The sequence below is a fragment of the Alosa sapidissima genome, chromosome 4 (assembly GCF_018492685.1).
Source record: "Alosa sapidissima isolate fAloSap1 chromosome 4, fAloSap1.pri, whole genome shotgun sequence".
Lineage (NCBI taxonomy): Eukaryota > Metazoa > Chordata > Actinopteri > Clupeiformes > Clupeidae > Alosa > Alosa sapidissima.
Genome location: NC_055960.1, coordinates 1,953,378 through 1,972,207, shown reverse-complemented (window position 1 = coordinate 1,972,207; position 18,830 = coordinate 1,953,378). Strand labels below are relative to the sequence as shown.

At 39.8% G+C, this 18,830-nt stretch overlaps 1 long non-coding RNA gene across 1 annotated transcript; it reads left to right on the top strand.

Moving 5' to 3' along the window:
• The first annotated feature begins 11,989 nt into the window (after positions 1-11,989).
• LOC121706848 lies at positions 11,990-13,027 on the top strand. Its single transcript, XR_006031182.1, has 2 exons — positions 11,990-12,145; positions 12,949-13,027. It is a non-coding gene; the product is annotated as an uncharacterized LOC121706848 (long non-coding RNA).
• The last annotated feature ends 5,803 nt before the right edge of the window (positions 13,028-18,830 follow it).

Sequence of the window (18,830 nt, the reverse complement as noted above, 5' to 3'; positions counted from 1 at the left end):
TGAGTTACAAGATTCAGTTCGATGGCTAACGTCACGAAGTTAAGTGTGAGTCTGCGCAGTACTGGGGGGACCAACTGAAAAATCGTTCTATTTGACTCAGTGCCCTCCCATTGAAAACGACGGAGTCTGTTCGTCCATTTCTTTTACTGTCTATGGGTAGCGCACATAGACAGTAAAAGAAATGGACGAACAGACTCCGTCGTTTTCAATGGGAGGGCACTGAGTCAAATAGAACGATTTTTCAGTTGGTCCCCCCAGTACTGCGCAGACTCACACTTAACTTCGTGACGTTAGCCATTGAACTGAATCTTGTAACTCATATGATAGATACACAGAAATTCTTCTCACACTTCCTTCGCCTTCAAAGTCATCAAAGTTAAACATTTATTTATGTATTATTATTAATATCATCCTCACCAAGTCGTGTTAATGTTGAAGCTACCACACATGATCATCTTCAAAAACAGTCATGCTAAAACAAAACAAAAAAGTTATAGCCTTGAAGCTAATCTTCTTTCCACTTTTCCGACCTACGGTCAATCCATCGAAAACCATTGAAATGATTAGTGCCGTTTTTTTTAAAATTAGGTTTACTTTTTTATTATTATAAGCCTCTGTGTAATGCTTTACCTTAACATAGGGTCGTGTATGCTAGGTTTTGCTTATGAGTTACCGTCATAGATAGTTAGGTGGACTGAGCTTCTTATCCAAACAATACGGCATTTCAGAATGTTTGTAAACAATAGGCTCCAAGATCCTTCCGGGTGGCAGAACGCAAGCGGCTTCCACTGACCTTACATAGTTAACACATTGTTGTTGATCAAAGTTGAAACAATAATGAAAACGTGTTGTGTTTGAGGTTGTGCCGCCAGATATACAGCAAAAAGTTTAGGGTTTTTATCGATGTCCTTCAGAAAGAAAGAAAAATTATCCAGCGAAACCTGTGGGTGAAGTTTAAAGCTAGTGGACGTCGTCAAAAGTAATGCTGCAGAGTAGCTGGCAAGACTGCCTGGTGGCGGAGTAGCCACTTCTTACATCTGTATCCGATCCGAGCAACAAAAACCCGATCATAGCCTTTTTATTTAGATAGCAGGGAAATACACCGTCTAACAGATTGTAAGTCAAACAGCAACAGTCACTAAAATAACCACTCAATGGCAGGCTGAGGTTCATTTACACATTAGGCTATAGTAGGCTAGCCTAGGCTACTATGCATTTCATTTATTGCTATTTCCTTAGGGCCGTTTGCACAAAGCACCTTACATTTTGTCCCTTTAGTATCAACCACGGAGATTGTTTGTTTGCTAATTTGTGCTTGCTTTTCTGAGGATGCAGATGTTGGTCATACGGAACTGTCCAAAATAATAGCAAGCTGTGTGCACATATTGTTGATAAAATCAGATAGTGAATGACGCATTACAAATCTGAGTAGGCCTATAACTAACTTTGACAAGTTTGACGGATGACAGCCAAACACGGCAGTGACAATTAATTTCACGATGTTAGCTATAGTTATTAATGCACTACTGTAGGCCTATCAATAGCTAATGTTAGCAATGAATAACTCAACTGGTAGGCTACGTTCAACGGACATAGTTGTTGCTTGCTGCCGTAGTCTGCAACCCAAGCTTATGATCTTATCTTACCTTAATAATTTTCGGTGACATTTATCCATTCATCAGTAAAGCCATATATAGACATGAATTGAACAATACTAGCTAGCTAGTTAGATATTATCCTGACTGTCATCAGGGCACCAAAATAAACTTTTTTTTTTTACGTTTTGCCTGGCGAACCGAACCTCATGTGGTTATTTACTGTAGGCTGCTAAGGTCGTTTGTGCAACGGAATTTCTTATAAGATAAGAAAAGGAGAAAACCTTAAATACTTGAGGGAAAATGATAAGAAAACCAAAGTAGAATACTTAAATGTGTTTGTGCCGCCGATTTTATTTTAAGGGGGCCTTAAATCAGATTTTAAGGGAACCTGAACAAGGTGTTTTGTGCAACCGGCCAGTCTCTCATGTTAACTATGTCTGAATTTCCACCACGTCTGTTTTTGAATTAACTTACCTGTTGAAATGTATTAGGCCTAGGCTATGGCCAACGGTGGGTCGGTGGGTTCCCCAAGCAATTTACCTCACGTAGCATTTTCATCATTCGCCTTTGATTTCGACTGACACTTCACTTCGTTCAAACTATGGTAGAGTGGACGCAGCATGGCTAGAGACACGTATGACTCATTGCATATTAATGAGACTTCCCATAACCGTATGAATATGAATGAGAAGTCCCGTAGCACCCCGCAAGACGAAAATCATTCATTCAAGCCATTTACTCTGTTTTCTTGATCGCTCTGCCCTGGTCAAATGACATGGAAGTTTGTTTACTAGTAGTGCCAATGGAGAATGCTTCAGCTTTTGCCACCCGGAAAAATGTATATTGTTATTGTGACGTCATGGTAAATTCTCGTATACGGTTATCTCCCTACGGCGCGAAAGAGAGATTACGTCAAAGCTAGCTTCCCTCCAACCGAACAAGCTAACCATTCTTCTTACGGGTAACCAACGTTACGGACGAGGTAGTGGAGTCTGTTTTGCCTTTGTAGTGTTTATGTGGATTACACAGAAGCTACAATATTGGCACAGGATATATGTTATATGAAGTTATGGTATTTCAAAGAAATCCTAGAATGAATGGACTTCTATGGGAGTTAGCAGAGAGATGGTCCCTCCAGCCTACGTCGATTCTTCTACTTCCGGGAATTCGCCTGCCCCCTCGGTAGCGCACCACTCTCATTTTTTTTCAGACGAGCGCGAGAAAGTGGAAACAGGAAGATGGATGGACTAGTTCGAGGGCAAGCGAGAGTTGCAGTGTTTTGTTACAGTCGTGAATTTGTAATAGTTTGCTGGATAAGTTAATAAAGTTACCAGCGAGAGTTGCAACACATGGAATTAAGAGGAAAGAATAGAAACGATTTATTTTCAAACAAAGGATATCTATTAAGGCCTGAACAAAATCTCTTTCCACTTCAGGAAATTACAGAAACTCAGCCAGCTGCTAGCTAGCTAGCCAGCTAACTAAACTGTTTAAATTATTAAAATTTCCCTCGGGATGACTAAACTATCTATTTATCTATCTATATATCTATCTATCTATCTATCTATCTACCTGTGCGCACACCTTGGAAACTAGATGATAATGATGGTGGTAGTTGTGAATAGTAGCAACCAAAGTCTGAAGTACCATCACAGAGGCTAGCTAATAGCAGAGCCCGTTTACATTCTCTGCTACTAGTGTTTCTTAATGCAGCTTCTTCTGCTGTGTAACGTAGTTAGCATTAATCTTTTCACAACAGCGACACCTCTGTTCAGGAGAATATTGCAACTAGTGTCGTGACCACGACGCGCGAGTATAAATGTTTACGGCGCTTCTGTGACGTCACATTGTCGCGCAACAGGTCGGGTGCGTCGAGTATGTGGAACGTTTAATGCTGCTTTCGAGATGTCTCGTAAATCATCGTACACTCACCCGTACAACATGTACCAATGACTGGCTTTAGGAACGCCTTTCTCTCGAGCCATGAGGGGCATTAGCAGGAGGCTAGTCATTGTTATTGTTTTGTGCTACATGTAGCCTCTAGCTAAACGGCTGGAAAACAAATTGTTACATTGTATTGCAGGCACAGCAAGACCGTGCAATGCATGAATTGGTGACCGGATTGAAGCAGCAATGTAATCTAGTGTGTAAGAGCATTACATCAACTTTAACATGACCAACACAGTACATATGCAAAAAAAATACATGCCATCTCATCTCAACTATAGGCGCAGCCATGTTTGTTGTAAGGTCGTACATCCACCTCGGGGTACTCCGAGGTAAAGTGGGCGTGCCTGCCCAAAATGCCGCAAGAAAGCTGGGTAATTGGCCCTAATACAGACAACCCAGTTTTCTTTCAGAACCTTTTCACCTCCATCTCAACTCTATCTGGCTGTCCCATCATAATTGCAGGCGACTTTAATACAGTGTTAGACCCCACAATTGACAGATCTGATCACTCTAAAAGCAAACGAATCTGGCAATCCACAAAAACAATAAAACAGTTCATGAGCGATTCTGGCCTTGGCGATTGTTGGCGGCTTCAGCACCCAGACTCCAAATGCTACTCTTTTTTCTCTCCGGTCCACCACTCCTATTCCCGTATTGATTATTTTCTAACCAGCAACTCTATAATGAAAAATATCTCTGATTCAACAATTCATCCCATAGTCATTAGCGATCATGCCCCAGTTACAATTAAATGGAACATAACGAACCAACAGCGACCAATTAGCAAATGGCGTTTTAATACATCCCTCTTACAAGACCCAAATTTCATCAGTTTTGTTGGGAGAGAGTGGGCATTCTTTCTAGAAATGAACGGCTCCCCTGAATCATCTCCTTCCCTTCTGTGGGAAGCAGGAAAAGCAGTACTCAGAGGAAGAATCATCTCATATTCAGTATACAAAAAAAAAGAACAGGAAATAGAACTCAACAATAAAATTAAACAGTTAGAAGAAACCAATGCAAGCAACCCAACTGAAGAAACACAGGCAAAACTTAGGAAACATAAATTCAAACTCAATGAAATACTCAATAAACACACTCAATTTATGATTCACCGTCTAATGCAGGAAAACTTCCACCATAGCAATAAATCAGGTAAATACTTAGCAAATCAAATCCAACGTAACAAAGAAAAATCAACAATCCCGGTCATAAAGAACTCAGCAGGGAAGCTAACCAGCTCACCTGAAGAAATAAATCATGTTTTTTACCAGCTTTACAATAAACTATATTCTTCAGAAATAAACCCCAACCAGGAATTCATAGACTCTTTCCTAAACAGCATCGAATTACCACAACTCAATGAGACCGAAATAAAAAACTTGGAATCACCTATAACTCAACAAGAACTGTTTGATGCCCTGAAACAGATGCCCGATAATAAAGCACCAGGTCCGGATGGCTTTCCTGCTGAGTTCTACCAACAATTTTGGACCATCTTAGCTCCACTTTTCATCAGAATGATTAATGAATCAAAACAGAAAGGACGTCTTCCAACTAGTTCCACCACAGCCTCAATTTCACTGCTCCTCAAGCCCAATAAGGACCCAACATTGCCATCCAGCTACCGACCAATTTCTCTCCTCAATGTGGACAATAAGATAATCGCAAAAATGCTAGCACACAGATTAGCAGAGGTCACCCCATCCATTATCCACCCAGACCAAACAGGCTTCATTAAAGGTAGAATTTCATCCACCAACACCCGCAGACTGTTAAATATAACGTATCACTCTACAAATTCTCAAGATAATACCATCATAGCAACTCTGGACGCAGAAAAAGCTTTTGATAGGGTGAACTGGAATTTCCTGTTTTCCACATTAGGGAGGTTTGGCTTCGGGGAGTCGTTCATTAACTGGATTAAACTTCTATACACCTCTCCTTCAGCCACAGTAATCACCAATGGACTAACATCACAAAGTTTCACTCTTCACCGGGGAACTAGACAGGGGTGCCCACTCTCCCCCTCACTATTTACAATCTTCATTGAACCCCTAGCAGCTGCCATCCGTCAGAACCCCCTCATCAAAGGTGTCCAGACTCCATATATGCATCACAAAATCAGCCTTTATGCTGACGACATTCTTCTCTTTCTTCAAGACCCCACAACATCAGTAGAAGAAACCATCAAACTCATTGACACATTCTCTAAAATTTCTGAATACTCAATCAATTGGAATAAATCTGCAGTTCTCCCATTACATCCCAACAGCCAACTCTTCACCTATCCCACTCTGCACTAACTATATCACTTACTTAGGGATAAAAGTCTCCCCCAGGCTGTCAGACTTATTTAGCCTAAATTATTCCCCTCTACTCACTTCAATAGATGATGACCTTCAACGCTGGAAGAACCTCCCATTATCCATCATGAGCAGAATCTCAGTAATCAAAATGACAATACTGCCCAAAATAAACTATCTATTCTCTATGATTCCAACCCAGCCCACCACCCTCTGGTATAAGTCTCTCGATTCATTAATCACTAAATTCTACTGGAAAGATAAGACCCCAAGGATCAAACTCGCCACTCTCCAAAAACCAAAAGCAATGGGAGGACTAGAGGCCCCACACTTCCAGCACTATGCCCTGGCCAACCAGCTCCACTTCATCCACAAATGGCTACACCCCACCCCCTCAGACAACACCTGGTTAGACCTAGAACAAACAATCTGTAAAGAAATTAAAATCTCAGATCTCCCTTTCTGCAGTCAGTCGGTCAAAAAACATCCATCCTTCAAAGCCCCAACAATTTCAGCTACTCTGACAGCCTGGTGGAGATTCTACCACATCACTGATTCACCTATAGCACCATCAATTCGCACCCCGATTTGGAATAACCCAGATTTCACCGTCAATAAAAAAACACTTAACTTTCACACATGGATGGGAAAGGGCATCACTCACCTTCAACACATTCTTCAAGACAATAATCTGGCCTCATTTTCCTGTTTGGTCCAGAAGCACGGCATCGAGAGTAAACACTTCTTACAATACCTGCAAATTAAATCATCTATCCTAGGAAAAATTAACATCCAGACAGCTAACCTTGACATTCCCCCACCAATCTCAGAGCTGCTTAATATTCCCTCTCCCAAAAAAATACTCTCCCAAATTTACAAAATTATATCTCGTTCAGAAAAAACAATTGGCCTGCCATATCACAAATGGGAATCAGACTTATCAATTACTCCCGGTGCCGACTTCTGGACCAAAATCTGCAAAAACATCTACCTCATGACAAAGAATAGTAATCTACAACTAATACAATACAAGGTTCTTCACAGATTCCACTTCACTGCACATAAATTGGCTAAAATGGGGTTTGGCTCGGATCTTTGCACTCACTGCACACAAAATAACCCAGATACATACATTCATGCGGTTTGGCATTGCACTCCAATCAACCACTTCTGGGTGAGTGTCACAAAATCTCTCTCTTCCATCTTTGGCTGTCACATCCCAGCATCCCCTTCCTTATGCATACTTGGTGATACATCCACAGTCAATTTAAGCAACTCCTGCAATAAAACACTGCTGGTAGCGCTGACTATCGCCAAGAAAACAATCCTCATGAACTGGAAATCTAAGAAAAAAGCTCACATCACTCATTGGAAAAACTTGTTAACAGACTATATATATCATTAGAAAACCTATCAACTACAAACTTAATCAATACTCAGGATACAACCTCTCCTTGGTACCCCTTTATCACCTACTTACAGTCCTGACCCTCTTTGCCTGAGTTCCATCTCCACACCATCATAACACACTTCATCAACAAATACACATATCATCAAACACTGGGCAGGGGAGGGTAGCTGGAACTATTATTGTTATTATTATTATTATTATTAGTAATATAAATAGCATCCCCTTCTTTCCCTCCCCCTTTTATTTACATTCTCTGATAACTTTACTAATTTCACTCTTTCTCTCTGCCTCTCCCATCGTTATTCTGACGGGGCCCCATTGGATGGCTTGGGAGACTCGGTCCTGGCGGGTCGCTGTGTGGTTTTGGCATTGGTTGGGTCCTGTGGGTTATCTATTGGCCCTGGGCCCCCGGTGTGCACCCTCCTCATACGCTCATGCACACGTCTTGTCCTGGAAGCACACAGCACGCTTTACTCTCTTTTAATTGCACTACATGTTAGGTGACATACATAAACAAAAACTACAAAACAGGCTAGGGTAAGAGTGGAGTGCAGGTAGATGCCTCATCAGGTGTCTATCTGCATGCCTCACTTATTTTAATGCACACATTGAGGAGGCATACATCTTACACAGGGTAAGTGTGGTGTGCATGGGGAAATCCTGACAGATATTCACCATGCATGCCCACTTCTTTTAATGCTACACTCTAGATAGACCCCTCAACCTAGCCATTCACATACTGTACATATTTAGGTCAAGAGTGGCGTGTTGGGTGAAGGTCTGGGGGCGAGGTGTGGTTGGTCGTGGTAGTGGGAGATGTGTGCATATGCTGGGGGCCTGGGGCGATGGGTGGCACGCAGGTCCTCCCCTCTGTCAGCTCGTCGCAGTATAACTGCGGGGGCTGGGTGGAACTGTGGCCATTAATGGGTGCCCAGGTTGGCAATCAGTCAGGCAATCAACCAGGCAATCAGTTATTCCTATCATTATACTTATCATTAATAGAATAATTACAACTCCTCTCCTCTGAAACCCTCCCTCTCTATGTTCCAGCTTCTCTCCTCCTGGCCCAACAGCAAGCCAGCCTTATACATATGCACACACACACACACATACATCCTCACATACTCACTACCCCTCACCCCCCATCCCCACCCCCATCCCAACACCACCTCATTCACACTCTCAGAGCTACCATCCGCACCCCCCCATCCCCCCTTCTTTTCATTCCGGCCATCAATTTCATCCCTGATAATCATATCTGTAATCATCCTGGACGCAAATCATCCTTAGCCTTTCTGTTATTAATGTTATGTTGTTTTTGTGGAAGCCAAGTCAATGTGATGTCTTGTTAAGTTACAGTATGTGTTTATGTAATGTACATCTGTTTGTCGTATGTAGTATTCATGTGCATGTCGTAGTGTTGCATTTTATGTAATGTCAATGATGTTTGCAAATAAAAAATAAAAATAAAAATAAAAAAAAAGAAAGCTGGGTAATTTACACTTTCCAACTAGGGCGGCGGATTTACGAGACATCTCAAAAGCAGCATAAAACTTCTACAAGCTCAGTAACATCCACAGCGGAAAAAAGAAGGTAAGAAAAATAGTTGGAAAACTTAGATGTGTAAGGCAAGCAAGCAAGTTTGGCGGTTGTTACTAAAAATGTGAACATGCACGTTGCACTGCTGTGCGGTGGACTTTCGGAATGAATAAAGTCGGCGTTTCTTTAATAACGCGCTCTCTTCCCATGCAGTCAAAATGAATGGGAGTCTTCTTCAGAACAGGCTTGTCATAGTGTCACCCTGACATGACAGTGCGTAAAGTAGCCTATAATGTGAATGACTTGTTATTTTATTAAGGATTTTTTCTTTTTGCAAAAAATAAAGTACAATAGGCATTAATTAGTAGGCTAAATAGCAGCATGTTGAAATGATGTGCCAAATTGCGTTTTTTATTGCAATTATAAAATTGTAGGCTACAGGCCGATGTGCGTTTTATTTGGAGACTTTTGCGAGACAGAGACTGAGTTTGCTGCTGATATCCTGGGGATAGGCTACAACATAGCCAATGTAGGACTTTAGCCTTTTAATATATTTGCTGCATTGGATCAGTCTTTCTAGAACAGGCAAGAGCTTTCTAGCCTCACGTCAGCAGCACCGCATCACCCATATACATTAAAACAACCAGTGGATGGCGGTCGGGTGCGGTTTTGAAAATTGGTCAAAAAACGTTGGTGCGGATGGATGGCGGATGGATGATAAGTTTTGCTATGCGGTTACGGTTGAAACTAGACTGCATTTCCGGCGGGAACTGCAAAAGTGTGCTTGCCCTGGTCCGGTCACCAACGTGAGCAGACAGTGGCATACGCTATGCTGAACCTGGCTTGATCCAAGCATTCTAACAGTGCCTTTCAGTGTTGGAGCAGTGGCAATACCGCAAAAGCTCTGAGGGCTATTCAACTATTGGCTTGCGGGGTGAATGCGGTTCGTTGGATTTTACCTGTGGCCTGCCTTTGAATTTAGCTTCTATGACTAAGATCAAATCAATAAAATAAAACAACCGCAGTGTTTGGCTGCAAAAATAAATAATGTCACGCATCTTGCACCTCTCAAACTGGGCCATCAGGTAACCTAGAAGAATTGAAATTATGAAATATGACTAAGGAATTCAAATGCTGCTTGTTTGTCAGGATACTTTTTCACTGATTTATTTTAAAAATATGAGCTATGAGTGTGAATGTTATATATTCCATCCCCTAATTCTGTTTTACTGGTTTATTTGACAAATAATCTATATGGATTTGCTCTATAAAGACCTTATGTCTGTTTAGGATTGTTTTGAGAGCCTATTGATGTATCTCAGAATAAAGTAATGTCCACAACATTAGTGATGTTTTTTTTGTGTGTGAATGTATTTTACTTAACTCATTAAATGTAGCTGAATACTCATGAACACATGTCTCTAATAGCCACAATAGGAGTAATTTTAGCAACACCGTATTTTGTGTGGTCCATAACGACCCAGTGGATCATGAAAACATGCCAAAATTCACATTCCTTGCTTGATGTTGGTACTTAATACCCATTCAGATTGCCACTTATCTGTGATGTAAGAGTTCAGTATAGGTTTAAGGTCTGGGGCACGGATTTGACATTTTGTGACTTCTTCATTGGCTCTTCACAAGGCTTGCTTAGCAGCACTGTCCGCTTTCTCATTTCCCCTCAGACCAACATGGCCTGGGACCCAGCAAAAAACTACACTGAAGTTCTGGTTCTTTAGACGTTGTAGTTGATCAAGCTCAGCTTTGGTTGTACTTTTTGCGTGACATTAAAGCCTACTGGAAAGATTTTTAATTGCAATTTAATTTAATGCAATTTACTTTTTTTTTTTAATTTTACGATTAAATAAAATTAATTTATCCCTCTCACCCATAGTTTTCTATTTATTTACAAATGTACATAGGCCTACTGTAATTACATTTAGGCCTATACATAGTTATTCTACTGATCTTCATACTATTCATCCTGCACATAGACTTATTCTTACTACTCTTATGATGTTGTTTCTGCACTACAATGACACTGTTTCAACACTGCACATAGCTGTATGATGTATATTTGTTATAAATTTGTCATATTGAATATCCATAATTATTCTGTTTTATTATATTCTGTTAATGGGTGGTTGACATTTTAGGCCAAAAAAAAGTTTTTGAAAAAAAAATCAGATATTAGGCATAGAAATCACTTAGTCCTGTTGTACTGACCCTTCCATTCCCAAAAATATGTATGGTCTTTTAGATTTTGTGTTGAAATTCATATTTATTCACTAATTAGTTGTGGTAGTGACTAAAATTGTCATATGGTGTGACATGAAAGTTATTGTTTGTAAAATTATAATGGGGTATTTTGTTTTTAATGTGAGCAATGTATTATAATCTTCTATCATTACTTCATCAAGATCTAGCATTTCCTTGTGCAAATTTATTACATTTTACAGTATATTTCTTCATCAATACACAGAGTAAGGCATATGTCCTCAATCTTTCAATAAACGTCATATTCATTTTGACATACCTTGATATAAAAGAAAGAAAATGCTTGTGACTTTTGCTGACCCTATTTTCTATCTGTTCCATTGAGATTTGTATGATATAGACCCCAAAAGCCTTTTTATTTTCATAATTTCTTGATGTCACACCAAATGATATGGTGTCACGCCATATGATAAATAACACCACAAAACAATCTGTTAATACAAAAATATGTATTATATGTATTTCACAAGCAACAAAAGACAGTTTAAGACAGGTATATCATGTAAAGGTTCACTTTTAGAAATCACAACTATGCAAAACAGAATGCCACCAAATATTGTAGCTCTTGGGTTCCCGGAGTTTTTCTCTTCTCAATGGTGGGCTTCAATCTGAATGTTTGTAGTTCCCCTTTGAGTTTATTCTCTTTATGTCTGTTAAAAGACAAATTCAACAATTTATTCAGATAATTTAAAAAGTTTTCCTGCATTATAATCAGATTAAATTATTGCAATTACTTATAGTGCTAAAGACAACATTACACTCTAAAAAATGCTGGGTTATTTTTTCAACCCAAACGCTGGGTTGAGGCTGTTGGGTCATTTTGTTTGGTTGTTTTTACTCATATTGGGTCATTTCTGTAACCCAGCTTGCTGGGTTGATAGTTTAGGGCTGTGCTGCCTCCTGTCCCCCACCTAACGTGGAGTACACTACCCAGCACCAGGGTGACTTCAACACAGCTGCATAGTTACTTGAAGGTTGAGAAAAAAAAATCGTCAGGCAGGCATATTCTTTCAACCGTCAAGTCCAGCAGCTGTCAAAATGCAATGGAAATCAGGTGATTTCGGAAGGTATGTATCTGCTTTTATTTATTTTTATCCAGACGGATTTTAAAAGTTCACCCAGAGACATACCCTTCGTGATATCAAGGAATATTCTGCCTTCCATTTCGTTCAGCTTCAAGCAGGTTAGCAGGTGTCATTCCAGCTAATATTAGCTACTGTTAATGTTAAATCTACTAAAGTACAGAACATAGTTTTCACTGAGTAGGAACTGCTGAACAGAAACAAAACGAACTTTTACAACGAACTACAATTAGCATACCAGCAGGTAGGTAACGTTAGCAGACTTGGAAACTTTATGCTAATTAAATATGCTTCGTGGCTAACGTTTGTCAACTAGCTAACACAGTCGAAGTAGTCTCTTCACAACACGTAACTTACGATAATAATCATGCCAAACAACATCTTATTAAATCATTCAGGGTAGCCTCATATTATAGCCATGTAACCTACTGGGTGGTTCTTGGTGGTAACATTAACTTGGATTCACTAATTGAATAATGTGTTAACATTAGCTAGCTAACGTTAGCACTGCTGAACTTATGTTTGTCAGCCTAATGTTAGGCTAATGGTAATGTTAGTGTTATCAAGATGTGACATAAACGCACGTTTTGTAGGCTATTACCGGTATTATGTTTAAAACAACTCCATAATATTAGGTGGTCATGGTTTCCGAGTGTGCTGCACTAATAATTTGTCTCCTGGTGGATTTTTGTGTCTGTCAATATAATTCACTGGTTCATGCAAGTCTTGACATAAAGTGCTGTAGCTAACAGTGATTAAAATGCACTCTTTTTTTCTATGATTGACAGGGCTGACCCCCAAAACGGACTTTGGAATCTGCCTGCCTTCATGGAAGTGTCACAAGCATTTTATACTAGGCTATCTATTCAAAAATAAAGAAAACTATCAAATGAATAATTGTGTCGACCTGTTTTATTTCATTGCATGGCTTTTGATGGCCATTTGATAGACTGTTTATACCATGCCTAAAGCTGTTAACAGAAGGTGTGACTTTCAAGTAAGTAAATACAAACTTTGAGTTATTGAAAGTTTGTAACAGCAGAGTATTTTAAAAATCAACCAGTAGTTTTTGGGGATTTGGTTACATAACCCAAACATTACGTAACTTTAACTAAACAGTTGTGTCAACATAACCCAACATATTGGTTAAATTTCAACCCACTTGTTGGGTTAAATTTAGTAACCCAATTTGCTTGGTTAAGATAACCCAATGCTGTGTTGGACCCCATTTTACTCAGCGGCTGGGTTGAAAACAACCCAGCATTTTTTAGAGTGTAATATTACTGTTTTCTTTAACACCAGAATTTATTTTCTCAGACTACTATTGATATTTAGAATGTCAAATATGTATATTTTGTATCCAATGCTGTAGAGTGAGTGAGTGAGTGTGTGTGGGGGTTATTTCTGTGTTTTATGTGTGTGTGATTCGCAATACATGCAATAGTTGCACATCTTAAATAATAAATGTTAAATCATGTTAAATATGTCACCCTCTTCAATGAGCGATTACCAGCTCGTTTTTGTAACAGAGATAGCTGTTTATTATCCCTAGGTTTACAGAAACACCTATTCATATTAATACGTAGCCTATGGAGTGCTGCCGACCACCGTTCATTACGGCCCAGAATGCCTTGCATGTCTTTACAACAAAACAACACAGTAAAACCTAGATGCCCGTAAACATATGCATTTGCATACATTTTTAATAATACTCTCCCATCATGATATTTAACAATAATGAAAAATGTAATTTGAATACCGTCAATGTAAAAAAAATTGTACTATGTCAGCAATAAATAGCTAATTTTCACCTTGCCATTCCAGTTCGTAAGTCCATACTATCCTATGGCTGAGCAAGAATTTCATGGTTGGGCAAGGCTGCACATAGACATTGTGCATACTTGGAAGGCATTGTGATACATGGTGAGAGTTACCAAATACCTGTGGGTGGTTTGCCAAATGATGGAAGCTTTTGGAATGTTTTCTTTTTTTTTTTAGCTTATGCACCCTCACATTGGAGTCCCGAGTTCAAATACAAAATTTGGTATCGATATGTGACAGTGTTCCTGAGATATGGACGACTTCCTGTTTCGGAGCTTCGCCACCGATTTCGTTTGGCTGTGACGGGCAAACGCTTTCGAAAATCAAAAATCCTTCTGGTAGCTTTGTGGTAGCTTTGTGAGGCTTGGTCCAAGGATAATGTACGTCAAGTTTCGTGGCGTTCGGACCAAATTTGTGACCTGTGAAAAAAGAAGAACAATAAGTGTGCTGCTTTGCAAGCACACTTAACCCTTAAAGGAGTACCGTCACACTGGTGTGACGGGAATGTTGAGAAATGAACGTTCTAAAGAATATCTGAGTTCATTGAATTCAACATAGAATTTTAGAACCTTCAATTGTTGCGGAACTTAGAACGTTCAAAAACCTACACCTTTAAGGGTTAATAAATATAACCGCAAGCGGTGATTTACGGGGTCCGAGCAAAACGAACATGAGGTAGCATAGCTTTTTAGTTTTACATATGCTTTGGGCCCAATTGTTCAAAAGAAACGTGATCGGATTTCGGTTATCGGATTTCAGTTACTGGATTTCGGCTATCGGATTGGATCAAATCTTGAAAATGGCTTGTTCAAAGGGAAACAAGGATCCTGAAATTGGATTAGATCACATAATCTATTCTTGGTTTTGATCTAGATAAAACCTTCAATTTGTGTTGTTCAAAACTTTTTGAGTTGGATTGGAATAAAGTTGATGCATAAAATTAGGATTACCCTGTGCTGTAACATTATAGTGTGCTAACCTCCACAACCTAATAGTATTCTAACAATACCCTATTCGAGTGTGCTAACCTCCACAACCCAACAGTATTCTAACAGTAGTATTCTAGTGCGCTAATCTCCACAACTCAATAGTATTCTAGCAATACTCTATTCTACAGGACTATGCATTTGTCATGGATAAGATGAAGGGTCTGATAATGGAAGGCAGTGTTTCCCACAGAATGGAATTGTATTTGTGGTGGTAGGTGAAGGGGGGTGGGGGTGGGTTCTGTGTTGGAGTCAATAAGATGAACAGCCTATAATTATGCAGTTATACTTGCCTTGCACGACAAGTCCTGACAAGTAGCTGTAACGTTATAGTGTGCTAACCTCCACAACCCAACAGTATTCTTTAGGCGCCAGAGTTTTTTTTTCGAAACGTTCGATTTTGACATCTTCACATATATATATATAAATATCTTAAAAGCTATATCTTAAAAGTGATAAGAGATAGAGACTTTCTGTAAATTAGAGAAATATTAAGGATGACCCAAAGTTTATGTAGAGATTAAATGTTTATATCTAATTTGCATATTATGACGTCATATGGTGGCGGCCATCTTGAATTATAGAATTTTCATGAAAAGTCGCATGTTTGAATGATAAAATGCACCACTTCTTTCCCCCCAAAATGTCCCTCACCTTCTGTATGCTATATTGCACAATACTGAATGCTCAGGTAAATACTAAGTAGTAAACAAACTATGTAAATCATTACTGATAAATGGCAGAAACAAACCAAATGCATGTAGCGGTAGGTGCCTTTTGCTGTAGAGATTTTCCATTTACTACATACAGTAGGCACTCTGATTCCATGTATGGGGCACATATATATTATTCAGATGACACACAAACACAAGTAGACAAGACCTGTTTAGTTCAAAAGCTCACTTGCCACGGCAAGGCACAGATCAGGAGTGAGATGACGAGACAAGACAAGAGACAATGTTAGTATTTTTTTTCTTTTTGTTGTTTTTGTTGATGTTTTTTTTATTTTTTTCTTAGCTGACAAAGATACACACATCACAAGGACATGAACACACAAAAAGGAACACATAGTGTATGTCCTAAATGATCAGGGAAATAGATAGCAAATCAACAGTGTAAATCATTACTAATAAATGGCTGACATTTTTTTTTTATGTAGCAGGCCTTTTGCTGTAGAGATAATGACTCCCTATCCCTATCCATACAGGGCCGGCATTCCCATCATCTTGTGATAGACTATGCATGACCTAATGTGTGTGTGTGGGAGAGGGAGAGAAAGAGGGAGAGAGCGTGTCACCACCTCCACCATGCGAGCAGCATGGCCAGATCTGCCTCACGCGCGCCGAGTGGAGAGAATTTGCGCAGCTCGGACTAGGCCTACTGTCATTCTCATTGCGACTCCCCACACTGCCACTACGTTCCCCCCTAACTGTCCTATGAGCACTTCGACCTCGTCTAACATACCCAGTGGCATTAGACAAAGGCTCCACCACGTTATCGTCGCCGCGATTGTGGAGAGGCACACGTTCAGAAGACAGAAGCTAACGCTATGGATATTAGGCTACCTCCAGCCTCATTCGCCACACCACTAACACCCTGCTAACTTCCCGATGAACACTCCGAACCCGTGAAACATTATTCCCACCAGTGACATTGGGCAAACGATTCGACGTTTGTGCTTGGTGTAAGCTAAACTATGGAGTAAACTCTCACTTTGTCCAGCTGCATCATTGCAAGGCAGGGACGCATCTGAAGCCTCACTAAACGAATCACCGTCATTTTCTGAAGGCAGATATTCCCCTTCAGAATCAGGGTCCGCGAATAGAAGACCCAACACTTCATTTCAGGTAAACTTTTTTGATGTCATTAGACGATAATCTAATGCAAATACTCGCTGACGTTGACAATATCGCTCTGATAAAGTAGCTCACACGCACACTAGCTCCGGTATTGCACGCACTGATTCACTGCAGCTGTAGCGCGAAAGTTTTGTTTAAAGCATGACATTTTGTCGACTCAGGGATGACGTATGACATGTCTGCCATCTAGTGGAGTGGAAGTCGAACGAAATATGACACCCTATTTGACTAAATCGGCCGTTTTATTCAGTACCGCATCTTGTCGACTAAAGTCGACTGTGGCGCCTAGAGGGTTAAGTTTCCCAGTTTCCCACCAGTTATTTCCACATAAGGATATTAAGTTTCCCAGTTTCCCACCAGTTATTTCAACATGAGGATATTAAGTTTCCCAGTTTCCCACCAGTTATTTCCACGTGAGGATATGCAGTTTCCCACCAGTTATTTCCACATAAGGATATGCAGTTTCCTACCAGTTATTTCCACATGAGGATATTAAGTTTCCCAGTTTCCCACCAGTTATTTCCACATGAGGATATGCAGTTTCCCACCAGTTTTTATCAAATGAGGATATTAAGTTTCCCAGTTTCCCATCAGTTATTTCCACATGAGGATATGCAGTTTCCCACCAGTTATTTCTACATGAGGATATTAATTTTCCCAGTTTTCCACCAGTTATTTCAACATGAGGATATTAAGTTTCCCACGAGTTATTTCCACATGAGGATATTAAGTTTCCCAGTTTCCCACCAGTTATTTCCACGTGAGGATATTAATTTTCCCAGTTTCCCACCAGTTATTTCCACATGAGGATATGCAGTTTCCTACCAGTTATTTCAACATGAGTATATGCAGTTTCCTACCAGTTATTTCCACATGAGGATATTAAGTTTCCCAGTTTCCCACCAGTTATTTCAACATGAGGATATTTAGTTTCCCGCCAGTTATTTCCACATGAGGATATTAAGTTTCGCCGTTTCCCACCAGTTATTTCAACATGAGGATATTAAGTTTCCCAGTTTTCCACCAGTTATTTCCACATGAGGATATGCAGTTTCCTACCAGTTATTTCCACATGAGGATATTAAGTTTCCCTGTTTCCCACCAGTTATTTCCACGTGAGGATATTCATTTTCCCAGTTTCCCACCAGTTATTTCCACAAGAGGATATGCAGTTTCCTACCAGTTATTTCCACATGAGGATATTAAGTTTCCCAGTTTCCCACCAGTTATTTCCACGTGAGGATATTCATTTTCACAGTTTCCCACCAGTTATTTCCACATGAGGATATGCAGTTTCCTACCAGTTATTTCCACATGAGGATATTAAGTTTCCCAGTTTTCCACCAGTTATTTCAACATGAGGATATTTAGTTTCCCAGTTTCCCACCAGTTATTTCAACATGAGGATATTAAGTTTCCCAGTTTCCCACCAGTCATTTCAACATGAGGATATTCAGTTTCCCACCAGTAATTTCAACATGAGGATATTAAGTTTCCCAGTTTCCCACCAGTTATTTCCACATGAGGATTTGCAGTTTCCTACCAGTTATTTCCACATGAGGATATGCAGTTTCCCAGTTTCCCACCAGTTATTTCCACATGAGGATATGCAGTTTCCTACCAGTTATTTCCACATGAGGATATTAAGTTTCCCAGTTTCCCACCAGTTATTTCCACATGAGGATATGCAGTTTCCCAGTTTCCCACCAGTTATTTCCAGATGAGGATATGCAGTTTCCTACCAGTTATTTCCACATGAGGATATTAAGTTTCCCAGTTTTCCACCAGTTATTTCAACATCAGGATATTAAGTTTCCCACCAGTTATTTCCACATGAGGATATTAAGTTTCCCAGTTTCCCACCAGTTATTTCCACGTGAGGATATTCATTTTCCCAGTTTCCCACCAGTTATTTTCACATGAGGATATGCAGTTTCCTACCAGTTATTTCAACATGAGGATATGCAGTTTCCTACCAGTTATTTCCACATGAGGATATTAAGT